The sequence below is a fragment of the Zingiber officinale genome, chromosome 7A (assembly GCF_018446385.1).
Source record: "Zingiber officinale cultivar Zhangliang chromosome 7A, Zo_v1.1, whole genome shotgun sequence".
Taxonomy (NCBI): Eukaryota; Viridiplantae; Streptophyta; class Magnoliopsida; order Zingiberales; family Zingiberaceae; genus Zingiber; species Zingiber officinale.
The window spans coordinates 118569564-118585937 of NC_055998.1; positions in this window are offsets into that span (position 1 = coordinate 118569564).

Below are 16374 nucleotides of genomic sequence, written 5' to 3' on the forward strand. Positions count from 1 at the left end.
AGGTCATGGGAGTGACCGGATGCTTGGTACGGAGAGAAAAGTCTAAGTGGGTCAAAGGTTGACCGGACACTTAGCGGGAGTCCTAGCAGGTCAAGGGTGACCGGATGCTAGGCGCAATGTACCAACATGTCAAGATTGACGGATGTTGGTTTGGACTTGGTTTGGGCAAAACCATGAGGTGGATCGATCGGTGATCGATCGGTGATCATGAATATTCGATCGGTGCGGTGACCGATCACTATCGATAGCATCTTGTGTGATAACTGATCGATGCGGTGACCGATCGAGTCGTCGAAGCGAGCAGGAGGCGGGCGCAGAGGGCTGATCGGTCGGGGACCGATCGGCTCAAAGCTGATCGGTCCCGGACCGTCGAGGAAGTTCTGATCGGTGCGTGGACCGATCGGAAGTTCTGATCGGTCCATGGACCGATCGGGGCGAAGCGAAGCTTCTTCACGATTGGTCCAGGCCGATCGGGGTTCTAGTGATATGACATAGCGGCTAGTTTCTTCGCTGTTTCTTCTTCACAGGTATAAAGGATCGAGGGCATCTTCGGTGCGAGTACTCTCTTCTTTCTTCTCTTCTGCTGAAGATTTGTGGGCTATGATAAGAGCTCTGTTTGAGTTCCTTCCGAAAGCTTCACGTGAGCTTCCCCGACTGGAACAGCTGCTGCTGTTAGGGTTTTTGAAGCTGCTGTTTCATCCGGACTCCAGTCGACGAGAAAGCAAGATTGGTAGAGTGCTTGTGTATTCTTATTGTATTTCTTGCTTATTCTTTGTACTTGTACTCCTGTTTGCTGTTGCAAACAAGTGTGGCGAGGTTTCTCCACCCAGAAGGAGTTTTTATTAGCCGATTTTCCGGGGACTCATCCACCGACGGATTGATTGGGTTCGTCCACCTTACGGACACGCCGAGGAGTAGGAGCATCATCTCCGAACCTCGTACATCGCTGTGTTAAGGTTTGATATTCTTCCTTTCGTTTCTAGTTTATTTTTCCGCTGCGCTAACGAATTGTAGGAAGAAACGAGCGATTTGGGGCGGCTATTCACACCCCCCCTCTCTAGCCGAGTACGAACGATCCTAACAGTTGGGAGATCATCGAAGTTTACCTTGATATACAACTCTGAAAATTTGTCCATCTGGGCAGGGGGCAAGGAGTCCATCTGCCGCAGGCTCTCTTCCCATAAAGTGGCCAAACGACCTTTTATCTTGAGGGAGCTGGTGGGAACATCCTGTCATGACCATAACCCCGCCTCAGAAGGGACAGTGGTACAATAACAGTGATGAGTAAGCGGTGGTGGTTGCGAAGGCCCAGCGGCTGAGCCAGAAGGAGCTGAGGGGGGCGCCTGAGGAGGCTCTAGTGGTGGGGTAACTAGTGAAGGGAGATCTGAGGGGCCAGCTTCATTGCTCTGACGCTGCTGCGAGGTGGAAGGTTGAGCCAACGGAGGCTCGACCTGAATATTAGGCGGAGCAGGAGGAGCCTCTGCCTGGCTCGGGACAGAAGTCGGGGTTGCTGTAGGAGGCGATGGAGGAACAGTGGAAGGGCCTGAGTCTGGCATGGCATCAAGGGCCCTACGGTGAAGTCTCTGGGTCAAAGGTTGGTCATCCGAATCAGAGTCTTCGGAAGGCAACCGAACCCTGCGTCGAGAAGAAGTGGGGGCATCCTGACCCGAGCGATCATTTACAGAACGGGCCTGACGAGCTGCCTGAGAAGCCTCTCTGAAGGCAGGGCTGGCGTAATGCACGTTGGCTCTTTGACCGAGGCCACGACCAGGAACATAAGTAGTTGGGGAAGGGATTGATTGGAGAAGTATCGGGGTGAAGGATTGGGCTGGGGTCGAGGCCTGGGGACGGACAGGGGCGGCAGGTCAGGGTGGACACGCAACCCGGGGGCGAGCGGTGACGGCAGGCCGGGTTGTGTGGGCAGCCCGGGGACGAACGAGATGAGCAAAAGAGGCAGGTCGGACATTAGATGCGGCTCGGTGAGGAAGACGAGGTCGCGGATTTGCAGAGGAAGCCATACTGACAGAGGTCGAAGTCGAGTAAGGAAGCGGTCGCTTGTCCAAAATAACTCGACCTTGCCTCATTATCTCCATATCACTTATTGGAAGAGGTTGAACCTCTGATGCATGAGTTAAAACCTCAGCTGTACAAAACTGAGCGTAGGGTCAGCTGCCGTAGATAAAATAAAATGCGAAGAGGCATAGTAGAATCAAAAGTGGAGACTTACCCAATGAGCGGGGTGTTTCAGAAGTGAGACAGCTCAGGCGAAAATAGGATAACATTTCTTCAGATAATAAATGCGTCAAGTTCAGCTGCCATCCTGCCAAGCGAGAAGACGCCTCTATATAGGATGTATCCAAATGGAAATCCCCTAGCGGCGGGTCCTGAGGAAGGAAAGACTGCCATTGTAGGGGTCATTCTACCTCATAAGGAAAGCGAATGAAAAAGAATTTGCTCCGCCAGTCTACTTCAAAAGGTGGTAAGGGCGAGAAAAAAGCAGTTCGAAGGCGGGGTTGAAATCGGAAGGTGCCTTCTTCCTAGCGCCGAAGGGTGAAAAAGCAGTGGAACAGAGAGGTGGACCAGGAAAGTTCACAGACGTCGCAAAGCACAACAAATCCGCAGAGGATCCTTATAGAGTTTGGCGTTAGTTGTCCCAAGGGAATTCGAAAGTGGAGGCACACAGCAGATAAGAAGGGGTGAAGAGGAAGACGAAGGCCAACCACGAATTGCTCTTTAAAGAAGGTGCAATATCCCTCTGGAGGGGCAGAAAATTGGTGGATGCCGGTGGGGATGACCACATGGGCATTATCATCCTCAACTCCGTAGGTATAACTTAGGTCATCCTGATCCAGTTCGTCGAAAGTGGATGAGCCGGGGTAGTATATCACTGCCAGAGAAGATAGAAAAGAGGGAGAGGCCATGAGAAAGGAAACAAGAGGAGAAGAGACTGAGCGAGAAACTATCGATGCCAAAACAAAGATTCAGGAGCAACAAGGGAATCACACGGAAGGAAGAAGAAGGCGTACAAAGTCTGGAGGCAAAAGTTAAAGGAGATTATTTATAGCCGCTGCGCAGAGGGGCAATTTTGTCAGGCATCATCCACCGGTGCACAAAAATTGGCGGGAATAAAGAGGGTCGATGGATCTTCTTTGAAAGTAACGCCCAAGGGTATATGTGGAAAAGTGTCAGCACGAAGCACGAGGAGAAGGATACCTCGGGAAAAGACGCAACAGTTGTCTTAAGGAAAAGTGTCCTCGCTTCCCCGGTCTGGTCTTAACCCGCGAGTGCCAGATCTGGAAGTACCCTGACCTGAATAAAGAGGGAAGGGACAGACCGGGATGTATGTCTGAGCCACATCGGTCAACTAGAAAAGGCAAGGAAAACCGGTCGGGGTAAAGAAAGGAAAAGTGTCCTCGCTTCCCCGGTTTGGTCTTAATCCGCGAGTGCCAAATCTGGAAGTACCCTGACCTGAATAAAGAGGGAAGGGACAGACCGGGATGTATGTCTGAGCCACAGTGGTCAACCGAAAAAAGACAAGGGAAACAGGTTGGGGTAAAGAAGGGTATCCCGACCAAGGCTAGATAAAACTTGAACCAGAGGAACGAGGGGTACCTCTGTTTGTATGGGTCATTGTACATATCGATCAGAAAATATACAAGGCAAGGGATCGGGAAACATACAAGGCAAGGGATGAGATGCTAAGAAGCTAAGGAAAAATTGAAAACCAGTAGTTATCTCATACCCAAGGTTAATATATTATACGAGAGTTAAAAAAGTTTAAGTTAGACGGCTTCATTTTTTACAATAAAAAAGACCAAGGCAGCCTCAGTGTTACATTAAAACGTCCAAGTACATAGTGTTGTATCATGGCTTAGTATCAGCAGGGTCAGCAGAAGTCTCAGGGAGGAGGAATACATCATCGTCATCTTTGAAGGAAGGAAGTGCCCCAGCCGGAAGCTCATTCATCAGGCGAGCTGTGTCTAAGAAGTCTTCCGAAGGGGCAGCACGAAGCAGATCCTGCTCAAACATCTGACGAGCCCCGCCGGCCGCCATAGCACAGCAGGAGGTTCATCATACCTCCCATCTTCATCAAGAAGAAGGGAGAGGTGACGTAAGACCGCCTGTAGGCTCTTAGACGCTCTGCCTCGCCTGCCTTATATGTTGCCAGCTTGGCCCGAGCCTTCTCGGCATCGGCTTGGGCCAAAGTCAAATCTCTCTGACTTTGGGAGGCATCCTCCTGAGCCTTCAATAGATCAGCCTGCGTTGATCGGAGGGTTGCTTGACTGGCCTCCCAGTTGCTCTGAAGGGTCTTCTCCCGGTCGGCACTAGAGACCAGCTGACCTTGAACGTCTGTTAAGCTCTTCTGAAGAGTCTCTTGGGCTTCTTGCAGACTCTTCAGGTTGGAGGATAGGGTGGTCAGCTGGACATCCTTCTCATCCAATTCAGCCACCAGCGAGCGACGCCTTTCTGCCTCAGAGGCCAGTTTAGATTCGCTGGTCTGTAGAGAAGCCTCCAGGGTCTTTATCTTGTCAAAGGTTGCGTGGGAGATATTGTCGGCGGACTCTACAGACTCCCCGATCAAGCGCAGATATCCTGCCAGGTCTCCAGGAGTCGGGTTGAGTGGATCGCGAGGGGTTAGCGGCAGCCCCAACTCCTGAAGACGAGCCTTCAATACTTCATTTTCCCTATGCAAGCGGGCGGCTTGATGAATAGCACTGAGGCTGGCAGAACAAGCCTATTTACAACATACAAGGGAGGATTGTGAGAAATTCCCGAGGAAGAGCCATGAGAAGAGAAAGAACTCACCGAAACTATTTGGCGAGAGGCGTGATCGAACCCCTCCATCGGCTGATTATTCCAAAACTTCCGGATACCTAACCTCCAAGATGATGCTAGCTCGCCCTGTAACTCAACCAGACCGACAACAGAGGGAGCATCTTCTGTAGCTGCTTCAGCGTCAGCCAGTCTAGTGGAGGAGGGTAAGCGCCAAGAGGCAGTGAAGGCATATTTCTTGGAGATCTTTTCTTGGGACATTTTGGAGATTTTCCCCCAAGATTGCGGGGTGGAGGCCGGAGCAGCTGTTCCCTGGGGTCGCGGGATGGAAGTCGAAGCAGCCACTGGAAGCGATGCGGATAAAGTAGCAGAACTCCCGGGCTGGTCAAGTGCAGGAAAGTGGGGTTGCCCGGGAGAGAAGGTCTAAGTGGGAAGAATGGCTGGCTCAGTAGGTAGGTCTCGACCGGGGGTTGGGGCAGGTACTCGGGGTGACAAAATGGGAACCTCTGGCCCCAAAGCAATTTCCCGATCGGGAGTCTCTCGGTCAGAAGTAACGGTGATGGCTTCTGAGGACTGAGAAGTGGCGGCTGAGCGGCGACCAGAAGGTAGGGGTGGAGGAGATGCCTGAATTGTTGGCATGACCCTCTTCCTTTTGCGCTGGAGCCTTAAACGTTTGGCGGGTGGAGGAGACGCGACTCGCTCTCCCTCGAACCGCTCCAAGTGTTAGAGTGTATACTGAAAGCCTAAGCTTTTGTAAACATTTATTTTGAATAAAGAATCACATTTGGTCAAATTATCTACATTTGTTTGTAGTTGTTCAATTAATTTATATTGTAGATAACATAGTATGTGGTGTCACATACAGAAGATGATGTTATCAGTACCTTATAAATTATAAACAGCAGCTCACGATCAAAATGGAAAGGAACAAACCATTGGAAGGTCGTAGTGTAATTAGGAATTAGTTTATCTTAACTATATTATTACACTAGTACACTTAGAGTGTATTGAGTAGGACCTTTTGAGATCGTTTCTTTTATACTGACTTTATAAAGAAATAAATATCTCAGTTATTATGAAAGTGTGTGCTCTTAATCCTAATATAATAACAAGCACATATATTTGATATTTATTTCTTTAATTTATCAATGGGTGAGATTTAGTTCAATAAATCAATAAGCTTGATAAGTTGGGAAATGATATCACTTATAGTGTGTGTTGTTGATTATAGAAGGAACCTGTGTCCTAGTAATCTAGGTTGATAATGTTACCAAGATGAGCTCATAATGATTGTCATGTTAAACCCTGCAGGTGGACTTAGTCCGACATGACGATAAGGTTGAGTGGTACTATTCTTGGATTAAGATATTAATTAAATGAGTTGTCAGTAACTCACTTAATTAGTGGACATTCGACATCTTAAACACAGGGAGACTAACACACTCATAATAAGAAGGAGCCCAAAAATGTAATTTGGGATTGGTGCGGTAGTTCAATAATAGTTCTCTAGTGGAATGAATTATTATTGATAAAATTAAGTTGTGTGTTCGGGGCGAACACGGGATACTTAATTTTATCGGGAGACCAAAACCAATTCCTCCTCTCGGTCCCTATCGTAGCCTCTTATTTATAGAGTACTATACCCACCTATACCCACCTTCGTACCCATGATGTAGGGGCCGGCCAAGCTAGCTTGTGGTTTAAGCTAGGGCCGGCCAAGCCTTGGTTCATGGGTGGCCGGCCCTAGCTTGAACCCAAGCTTAGGTGGCCGACCCCCATTAAATTAAAAAGAATTTTAATTTTAAAATTTTCTTATGTGAAAGATATAATTTATTGGAGAGATTTAAAATTAAAATATCTCTTTTAAAAGGATCTACAAAAGATTAAAGAAAGAGATTAGATCTCTTTCCTTATTTGTAGATTGGAAAGATATTTTATTTTTCTTCTTTATAAATTATTCACATGTAGAAAAATTAAAATTATAGAAATTTCTTTTTATCAACCATGAAGGGATTTTAAAGGGAAATTTTATTTTTTAAAATTTCCAAAGACAATTAAGGAATTTTAATTGTTGATTGAAATTGTCTTGTTTGCTCTTGTTGATGTGGCCGACCAAGACATGGATGTTTAGGAAATTTTGTTTAATTTTTCTTAATTAATTCATGTCAAGGAAACTTAAGAAAATTTTATTGTAATTAAATTTCCTTATTTACCAAAGCTAAGGATTATAAAAGCGGGGGTTGGGGAGCCTTCATGAGACACAACCTCTATTATTCTCTCCCTCTTTTCCTTGGTGTTGTGGCCGGCCATCTTCTCTCCCTCTCTTCCTCTTTGTGGTGGCCGAAACTCTACCTTGCTTGGAGCTTTTGTGGTGGTCGGATACTACTTGGAGAAGAAGAAGGAGGAGGAGAGAAAGCTTGCATCCCTTGGAGCTTAGTTGGTGGAAAAAGTTCTTCATCCTTGGATTTTGGTGCTTGGCCGAAACTTGAAGGAAGAAGAAGAAGGTGCTAGGTGGTCCTCATCTTGGAAGATCGTTGCCCACACAACGTCCGAGGTTAGAAGAGGAATACGGTAGAAGATCAAGAGATCTTTCTAAAAGGTATAACTAGTAATTTTCCTTTCCGCATCATACTAGTTATTTTTAGAAATAATACCAAATACAAGAGGCTTGTGATTCTAGTATTTCGAAATAGTTTTCGAATTTGTGTTTTTTTTTATTTTTCTTATCCTTGTGATTTGATCGTTCTTTTCGGTTGACCTAAAGTTATTTAAGGAAATTAAATATTAGTTTTCCTTAAAAGGCTTTGTCTAGTCGGTGGTGGTTGTTCCCATATCCAAGAAGGTCATGTGCCTCGCCACGTCAGTACTGGAAGCCAATTTTGGAAATTAATATTTAATAGAATTAATAACGTAGGTGATTTGGATCAAAAGTGTTAAGTTCCGCAGGAGATCCAAGTCTAAACCTAAAAGAACAAATAGATTAAATTTTGGATCAAACGTGTTAAGTTCCGCAGGCGATCCAAGTTTAATTTAAAAGAACACATGGTAGCTAGGAAAAGGTTCAGACCTTTGTACAAAATTTTTGTACAGTGGAATCATTAGGTTTTCCGAGTAGCAACCAACACCAAGGTGACCAAATCTTCGGCAGGAACGACATCCAGAGGAAGAGTTGGGAAGGCTTCAACCTGGGCTGGCACAGAGGGGGTTGGTTCGGAAGCGGAGGGAACTGACTGTGAAGTGGTAGGGGCAGATTGGGAAGAGGTAGCCAAGCCCTGTTTCGCAGCCAAGCCTTGTTTTAACTCCGCACTCAAGGCTTTCAGTACAGAAATAGATTGGTGCTTGAGGTCGGAGGAATAGGCGCAGAGCATAGCAGCCTCTGCAAAGTAAAATAGAGATACCTCAGTTAGCGAAGAATTGCAAAGAGGAAAACGGGGTCTTACCTAACGGAGCCCCTATCTCCGCCTGAACTGGGCTGAGCCCAAACAAATACAAAAAGCCTTCCAACAATAATATGGACAAGCGAACGCTCAAGCCCCAAAGTTTTTCTGAAGCGGCGTCGCAGGAAGATTGATGGGAATGTACAGGAAGGTTGGAGGGAATATCAGGGCGCCAAAGGGTCGGTTTGACTAGGGGTGAAGATGTAGGTAATCTAATAAAGAAGAAGTGTGACTTCCACCCCTTATTGGAAGAGGGCATATCAGAAAAGAACTTATAGTCAGGCCTAGCCTGTACCATAAACACTCCTGGTTCTGAGCATTTGAAAGAGTAAAAGTGATGAAAGAGCTGAACGGTCAAGGGAATTTGGTATATGCGACACAGAATGACGGTGCCACATACAATCCTAAAGAAGTTGGGAGCAAACTGAGAATGACAGATGCCAAAGTAACAACTCAAGGAGGAGATGAAGGGAGGTATAGAAAAACGAAGTCCTCCTAGGAGATGATCCCGGAAGACAGTCATGAAGCCCTCAGGAGGGGAGGAGGGATGTTCGGAAGGCGTGGGGACACGTAGTTCGTAATCCGAGCTAAGTTTTAGGTCAGAGCGGATCACAGACAGATCATGCTAATCTATATCAGAAATGTAGCATGAATACCAAAAGGAGGCCTTACCATATGCCATTATCAAGGTTAGGGAGGTCGAAGAAGAGGGCAGTCGAGAGAAGGAAGAGCACCAGATGTGAGGAGTTGAGAAAGGAAGAGCTAAGACACCGGAGGCAACGAAGTAGTGAGAAAGGCGAAGACAGTCGAAGAGCGCAAGGCAACGACGGCAAACTGCCTTTAGGGCTTATAAAGGAGGTTTTTCCTAGGGAATATTGAAAGATGAGTTGAGTATATTTTTGGGTAAAGCGTTCAAAGCCGTCCGATCACAGAATGACAGGTCCTTATGGGAAGTCGTGTACAAAAAGGAGTGGAGTCGGCGGTATCATACGGCGTAAGCAATAAAGGCACGGGACAGGTGTCACCCCCCTATGAAGCGTATTAATGATGGGCGTGATAAGGAAATCATGAGGGGAAATGGGCGTACAAAAAGCGTCTGATAGGCGAGCCTCTTGGGAAACGGCGAAGAAAAGGGGCGGGAAAGAAATTCGAATGTGGCAAAGCCACGAGATATCCATTTCCCAAGCGTTGAGTAAGACTTTAAAATATTTTATCTTCACAATACATCTGATACTGTATATATCTTGCCTGCAGACGAAGTCGAAGTAGTCTCTTCAGGTAATCTCCTGGTCGGGAGATCACCTCCAGGTCGGCAACATCCATCCTGGTCAAGAGATTACCCCCGGGTTGACAACATCTATCTTGGTCGGGAGATCACCCCCAGGTCAGCTACATCTATCCTGGTCAGGAAGTTACCTTCCAGGTCGGCTGTCCCAGACTCTCGCCTCAGTGAGAGTTATAAGTGAACAAGGCTCTCACGCCCAACGACCTTCCAGGTCAGCTGTCCCAGACTCTCGCCTAGTGCGAGTTATAAGTGAGCAAGACTCTCACGCCCAACGACCTTCCAGGTCGGCTGTCCCAGACTCTCGCCCCAGTGCGAGTTATAAGTGAGCAAGACTCTCATGCCCAACGACCTTCCAGGTCGGTTGTCCCAGACTCTCGCCCCATCGCGAGTTATAAGTGAGCAAAGCTCTCAGGCCCAACGACCTTCTAGGTCGGCTGTCCCAGACTCTCACCTCAGTGCGAGTTATAAGTGAGCAAGGCTCTTACGCCCAACGACCTTCCAAGTCGGCTATCCCAGACTCTCGCCCCAGCGCGAGTTATAAGTGAGCAATGCTCTCACGCCCAACGACCTTCCAGGTCGACTATCCCAGACTCTCGCCATAGTGCGTGTTATAAGTGAGCTATGCTCTCACGCCCAACGGCCCTCCAAGTCGATGCAACGGTTTTCCTGATCAACACTCCTATATTCGCCAAAGCAAGATACAAAAAGTCAAGTTATCATGCCTGATGGGCCAGCAAGCTATATGGCCTGGGTTTTGGACAAGTATGAAATTTCGTCAGCACTTTCTCAATTGTCTCCGCTGCTATGGCCAGGAAATCACATGGAGTAAGCAAACTATCCTTATTATTTTTGCTATTTTTATATAAGAGAAATGCAGGTGTTTTATAGAAGCCTAATGATACCCAAGCAATAGAAGGTGGGGTTACACCAGGAGGAGGACTCACAAAATAGATTTTATTCCATTAATCAAGGGTACATTTTTAGGTGTTCACATTGTTTCCAGACCCAGAAGCTTGTTCTTTTTTAGCTATATGAGCCTGAGCTCTAGCTAGATCTTCCTTAATAAGATCGAGGGAGCGCTTTAGTTGCTCAATGGTCTCGTCTATGATCCATCCTTCTTCCTTCAGTAGAGTCACCTCATCCTCGTGCTTCATCTTCAAATAGATAATATAGTGAACTTGGCTCTGGAAGTCCGACTGAGCTTTCAGCTTGAGGGCAATTTCAGCCTGAGTCTTGGATTTGGTGGTCAGCCAAAGGCTTTTCATTTTATAAAGAAGGGACGCCTGAAGATCTCTGCTTGCAGTCATCCCCAGTAGGGCTTCTTCTTTTTGAGCCAACAATTCTGTTAGCTGAGCGATTTTCTGGAGGGAGGCTTCTTCTTTATGAGCCAATAAGCCCATCAGATGGGTGATTTGTTGAAGCAAGGAATCAAGCTCGCTGGGTGCCGTTGAAGGTTCCATGGATGCGAGATGCTTTATGAACAAGAGGATAACTTGAAGCATCAAATTATTGGACCTTTTATAAAGAAGAGGAAGGTGAAGGGATTTCCTTGGAACTTGAGGGGGCGCTTGGGAAATAGCGTGGCATTTACTGCTCGGAAGTTGAGGAGTCAACAGGAGCATAGAGTGAGCCCGGTTGCCTCCTAGGACGGCTAAAAGTGCTACAGAGGACAGATGGAATATGAGTCGGCAGAGGATGCAAGACCCAGATCGGGTAGCAAAAAGACTGGAGGCTCGTTAGTTGAGGTTGGCAAAGAATGCAAGACCCAGGTCGGGTATTGAAGGAACTGGGGTCTAGTCAGTCGGACTAGAGCCTCCTTTGACTAGACTTGAGGGGGAGGCTTGTGATACGGTGCATTGTCGTGGGGTCGGTAAGATGAGGTGGCTAGAAGTCAAGACTACGAAAGGGTCAGAAGTCATGCTGACGTGGAGGTCAGAAGTCCAGCCCCCGTGGATGGTCAGAAATCATGCCAGCATAGAGGTCAGAAGTCTAACCCCCGTGGCTGGTCAGAAATCATGCCAGCGTGGAGGTCAGAAATTTAACCCCCGTGGTTAGTCAGAAATCATGCTAGCGTGGAGGTCAGAAGTCCAGCCCTCGTGGCTGGTCAGAAATCATGTCAGCATGAAGGTCAGAAGTCTAGCCCCCGTGGCTGGTCAGAAGTCAAGTTACATGGAGCTCAAGAGTCAAGCTCACGTGGCTATGGTCAAAGTCTCAGTTGACAGGGTAGTCAAAGGATAGAAATGCGAGTTGGGCCAGACCTGGCCTCGCTAGAAATCAGGAACGGGACCGACCCACAGGGCCGAATGCAGTTGAGAACTGGTCCACGGGTCAGGTACGACTCAAGGGCAAGCCCACGGACCAGATAAAGACATAGAAGGAAAGGCCACTGATGAAACGATGCAGGTCGGGAGACAGACCCAGCGTGCAGGTCGGGACGTACATGCCATGGGTAATAGCAGACAGATGCGGGTCGGGAGATAGACCCAGCGTGCAGGTCGGGACGTGCAGGCCATGGATAATAGCAGACAGATGCGGGTCAGGAGACAGACCCAACGTGCAGGTCGGGCCGTACATGCCATGAGTAATAGCAGACAGATGCGGGTCCGGAGACATACCCAGCGTGCAAGTCAGGACTTGCAGGCCATGGGTAATAGCAGACAGATGCGGGTCAGGAGACAGACCTAGTGTGCAGGTCGAGACGTACATGCCATGGATATCGACAGCCAGACACGGGTCAGAAAATAGAGCGCAGAATACAAACTCAAGGTCTAAGCACTACAGGACAAGCGAGCAAGCCAGGGAAGGGTAACAACTTTACAGGGAATAATCATCACATGTCAGGGAATATTCTAACGGTTTGGGACTCATTCACCTCTTGATTCCTCCGCCAGCCTATGGGAGGAGGCCACGTGTCGACCACCATCAGACAAAAGCCTGACACCCGACATTCCCTGACATCCGCCAGGCCCCAGAAACATCCGTTGTAGTATAAAAAGGGATGCTTTGTCCCTTACGCAGGTACGCTCACTCATCATTTCTCACTAGTCTTTACTTTTCGTCCTTTCTCTGTGTTTTCTGGGAAAAAAGTACCTGACTTGAGCGTCGGAGAGCCTGACCCAGGGACTTTTTCCCTGGTTTTTGGTCTCTAACGACTCGTGGGCTCGTTTGAGTGTGCGTAAAGTTGTATCGTCATCACCCTGGTCACCTTCCCTCGTCATCCACTCATGCCAGCCTTTCCAAGGGTGTAAGGTAGATCAAGCTCCGCGGCAATTTTTCGTCAACCTCCAGCACACCAAGGCCCGCCTTCATTCGACTCAACTTCCGGACGGGATCATTATATTATCAAAAATTCTATTATTTTAGAATTTAAGAATGAAAACAATAAATCTTCCGCCAATGAAAATGTCTTATTCTAGCCTTGTTCGAAAGGAATTCCTAGGAAAAAATATTTTTCGGAAGAACTCCTAACTTTCATTAAGTTTGGAAAACGACATTTTACCAAAAGATGTAGGTAGAATATACTATTTATCAAAAGATGTATCATAGTTATCTTTTTACCAAAGAACGCATCAAAAAAACTATAATTCCCCTTTTAACCCTCCCATCAAATGCTATTTCTCATTCATCATTTTCCAAACTTCCAAACCACTTTTTTAATTACAAATGAATTTGTGGTTCGGATGCACGTGCTCTCACTCTCTCTCTTCCTCCATTCCTCTTCCTGGTCTTATAAACACGAAACGATCATGAACCTCCTCCACTTGCCATACGTCCTTGTAAAGATCGGCGGGATTGCACGAGACGAGTTCAAAGGACAACAATGATTAGCATCCTCGGCGTTGATTGACAAATTTCTAGCAAGAGTGAAATTAGTAGAAGACAGATAAAGATTTATCGATGTATGTACAAATTTACTATTGTAAAATAGGTTAGTATTAGCAAAGGGTAATGAAAAAAAATCGTGTTTATGGTGTCATTGGATGTGTGGCGAATTAATATTGAACGACACATGTAATATGATGTACTTCATCATTTAATTGGTTTGCAAGGTGCTCCAATGTGATGCTAAATTTTAGCTAGACGTTGCTCATGCAAGTTAGGTTGATATGGTAAGTATCAGCACGTAGGATTGATATGCAATCATATCAGGCCCACTTTCTTCGTTGATCAAAATTTTCGTTTGATACCATATCTACTTTCTCATCGCTCAACCCGTCGTAGTTTTTTGGAGTTTGCATAAATCCAATTAACCTATGTCCATTAATGGGTTTTGACCAAAATCTACTGATCGACCTAAACATGTTTGATTAGACCCATTTAACATGTAGTGAGTTTCTAGTGTTGCAAAAAGTTAAATTGTGCTATCCATTGCTTATTTAGGGCTCTCATGTTGGAACCCCAATATTATTTTGGTGTGATCAACAAGTTAAGTTAGGTCATGTGTGTTTTTAACATTGGTCTAAGTGTGCAGGAGCTTAGGAGCACAGGTAGTCGAGAGGAAGACGCAGCTAGCGAAAAGGACGGTACGCGGTGCATCCGAAGGACGAGACGTTGCGGAAGAGTACACCGACGGACGAGAATGAAGCGTGCGGTGGTTTTGAGGGACGAGAAGCCGGAGCAGAAGATTGCTCGAGGAGTAAGAGATGCAGCTAGCGAGAAGGTCGGCACGGGGTGTGACCGAGGGACGAAGACTGCGGATGAGTACACTAGCGAACGAGAAGGAAGCACGCGGCGATTCCGAGGGACGAGAAGCCGGAGCGGAAGCCTGCTCGAGAAGACCGGAAGTTGGGTTCGGGTGAGCCCTATTCCGGATGGCAGAGATCACCCAAGCGAGCGGAAGACTCGATCTGAGGCAAACGGAGCCGGAGCAGAAGACCAGGGTTGAAAAAAGTCAATAGGGTTGACTTTCCCAGCCGGGGCGCCCGGAACTGTCCGGGGCGCCCGGAGTTGACGTTTTAACTAGAACTCATCAATCGTGATCTGAACATTAGGGGATAAAGTTTTATCCCCCCTAGGGCGCCTGGAACCCTTTCGGGGCACCCCGACTAAGGCTATAAATACAATCTTGGTCCAGAAGCTTTTAAATAATTCCAAGCAATTCATTTCAGACACTCGTGCGCTTCTTTTTAGAGTTAAGCTTCTGTTTTTTATACATCAACGTGTAAGAGGCTTCTCCGCCTAGAGGAGATTTGTTAGTACGTTTTTCATCTGCCTTGGATTAACAACCTCCCCGGTTGTAACCAAGTAAATTGTGAGCCTCGTCCTTTCTATTTTATTTATTTACTCTTTATATGCAAGTGTTAGTTTAGGAAGTCGAGAAGGGTTGTGTTTTTTGCTTTTGCAAGTTATTCAACCCCCCTTCTAGCCGGCCGCCGCGGTCCAACATCTCAGTCGTTGTCCAACGTTACGAGAAGTTTCTGCTTCAATGCAGGCCTGATATCATCCTATATCGAGCCTACGTTGGGCCTGATATGGGATGTTATTAGGCTCAACGTGATCTTTGGTTAAAACTTAGATTTTACAGTATATATATCTTTTCCTTGCCCAACCCTTCGTAGTGGTTGAAAATATGTAAAATTACAAAAACCCTAGGTCTATCAGTCAGATTCTATCACCACCACTAATAAATTATGAAAATCTAATGTACACCATATCTAACGTTACTTGGTCTTTGCTATATTAATGTGTACAGCAACACTTGATTATGTAGATGCAACTTTGCTAAATTAGTTTTTAAATTTTTTATCAGGGACGATCATACTACTAAAGAAATTCTCTCTGAGATATAGAATACGCTTGATACAAATTCTTGTAGGGGACATGGAGTTAATGTAGGAGAATTATCCAGAACAAATATTCTATCATCTTCTGAGTATATTATCCAGAATCAACCCAGCCTTCTTAGGTGAACCTCTTATTAAAAAAAAATATTAGTTAATTCTCTGAGGATGGAACTCAATCCTTAAATATTTGAGAAATTGAAAATACATTGTATTGTTGCATTATTATCTAGACAGCAATTAGCTTGTTTCAAGATTTTTACAAAAGGTGAAATCCGTCATCCTAACGGCCCTTAAGACTGCCACACACCATTGGAAGGGAGTAAATCAGGAAATTGAAACTGACTATCACCTGAGAAGATAATTTATCAATTTTTATTAGGGTTTAATCCTTGCTCAATTCTATAAATCTATCATATAATAACTAATTTGGATAGGTCCTGAGCCTCTTAGCTTGTTCCAAGACAGAGATGAGGAAATGGACACTTTTAACAATTGAAGGTGACTCCATTAATGGTGAGACCGTTAAGTAGGTATCAGCAATATTCATGTTTCCTTGACATTGACGCAGATGCTAAAGGTGAGGGACCTTGTCTCGTTTCACATACGCATACATAAAAAATATGAAGAATTGGCATCTATTTAATTTAATCTTCTATTATTCTAGAGGAGTAAAGATGTTTTTTTTAAATCAAAATAACATTCGTTTTCAAAAAACTGTGTATCGCCCGCTTTGAGTTAAGTATTTATAGATTTATTTTTTTATTCAACATAAAAGATCTCTTATCATAGAGATATCTTTATTTTTTTAAATTCATAATCTTTTTCTTATATTTTTAATCTGAGACTTTATTATATTTCCAACAATCTTTTCCTCAAATCAAGGATCATCATTATTCTCATAGTTCGAGTCCCCCCTCAACTTCATTTAAGGTCACCCAATATGACATTCGGTCTAGACCATAGCTCTGACTCATGCTTCTTCCGATGGTTAGTCCAGTGAAGAGTGATCTTGCTCTAATACCATTTGTCAAGACTAAAAGAATTCATATACATCTATAATGATATGATATTATCTACTTTAGGGCTAAACACTGGA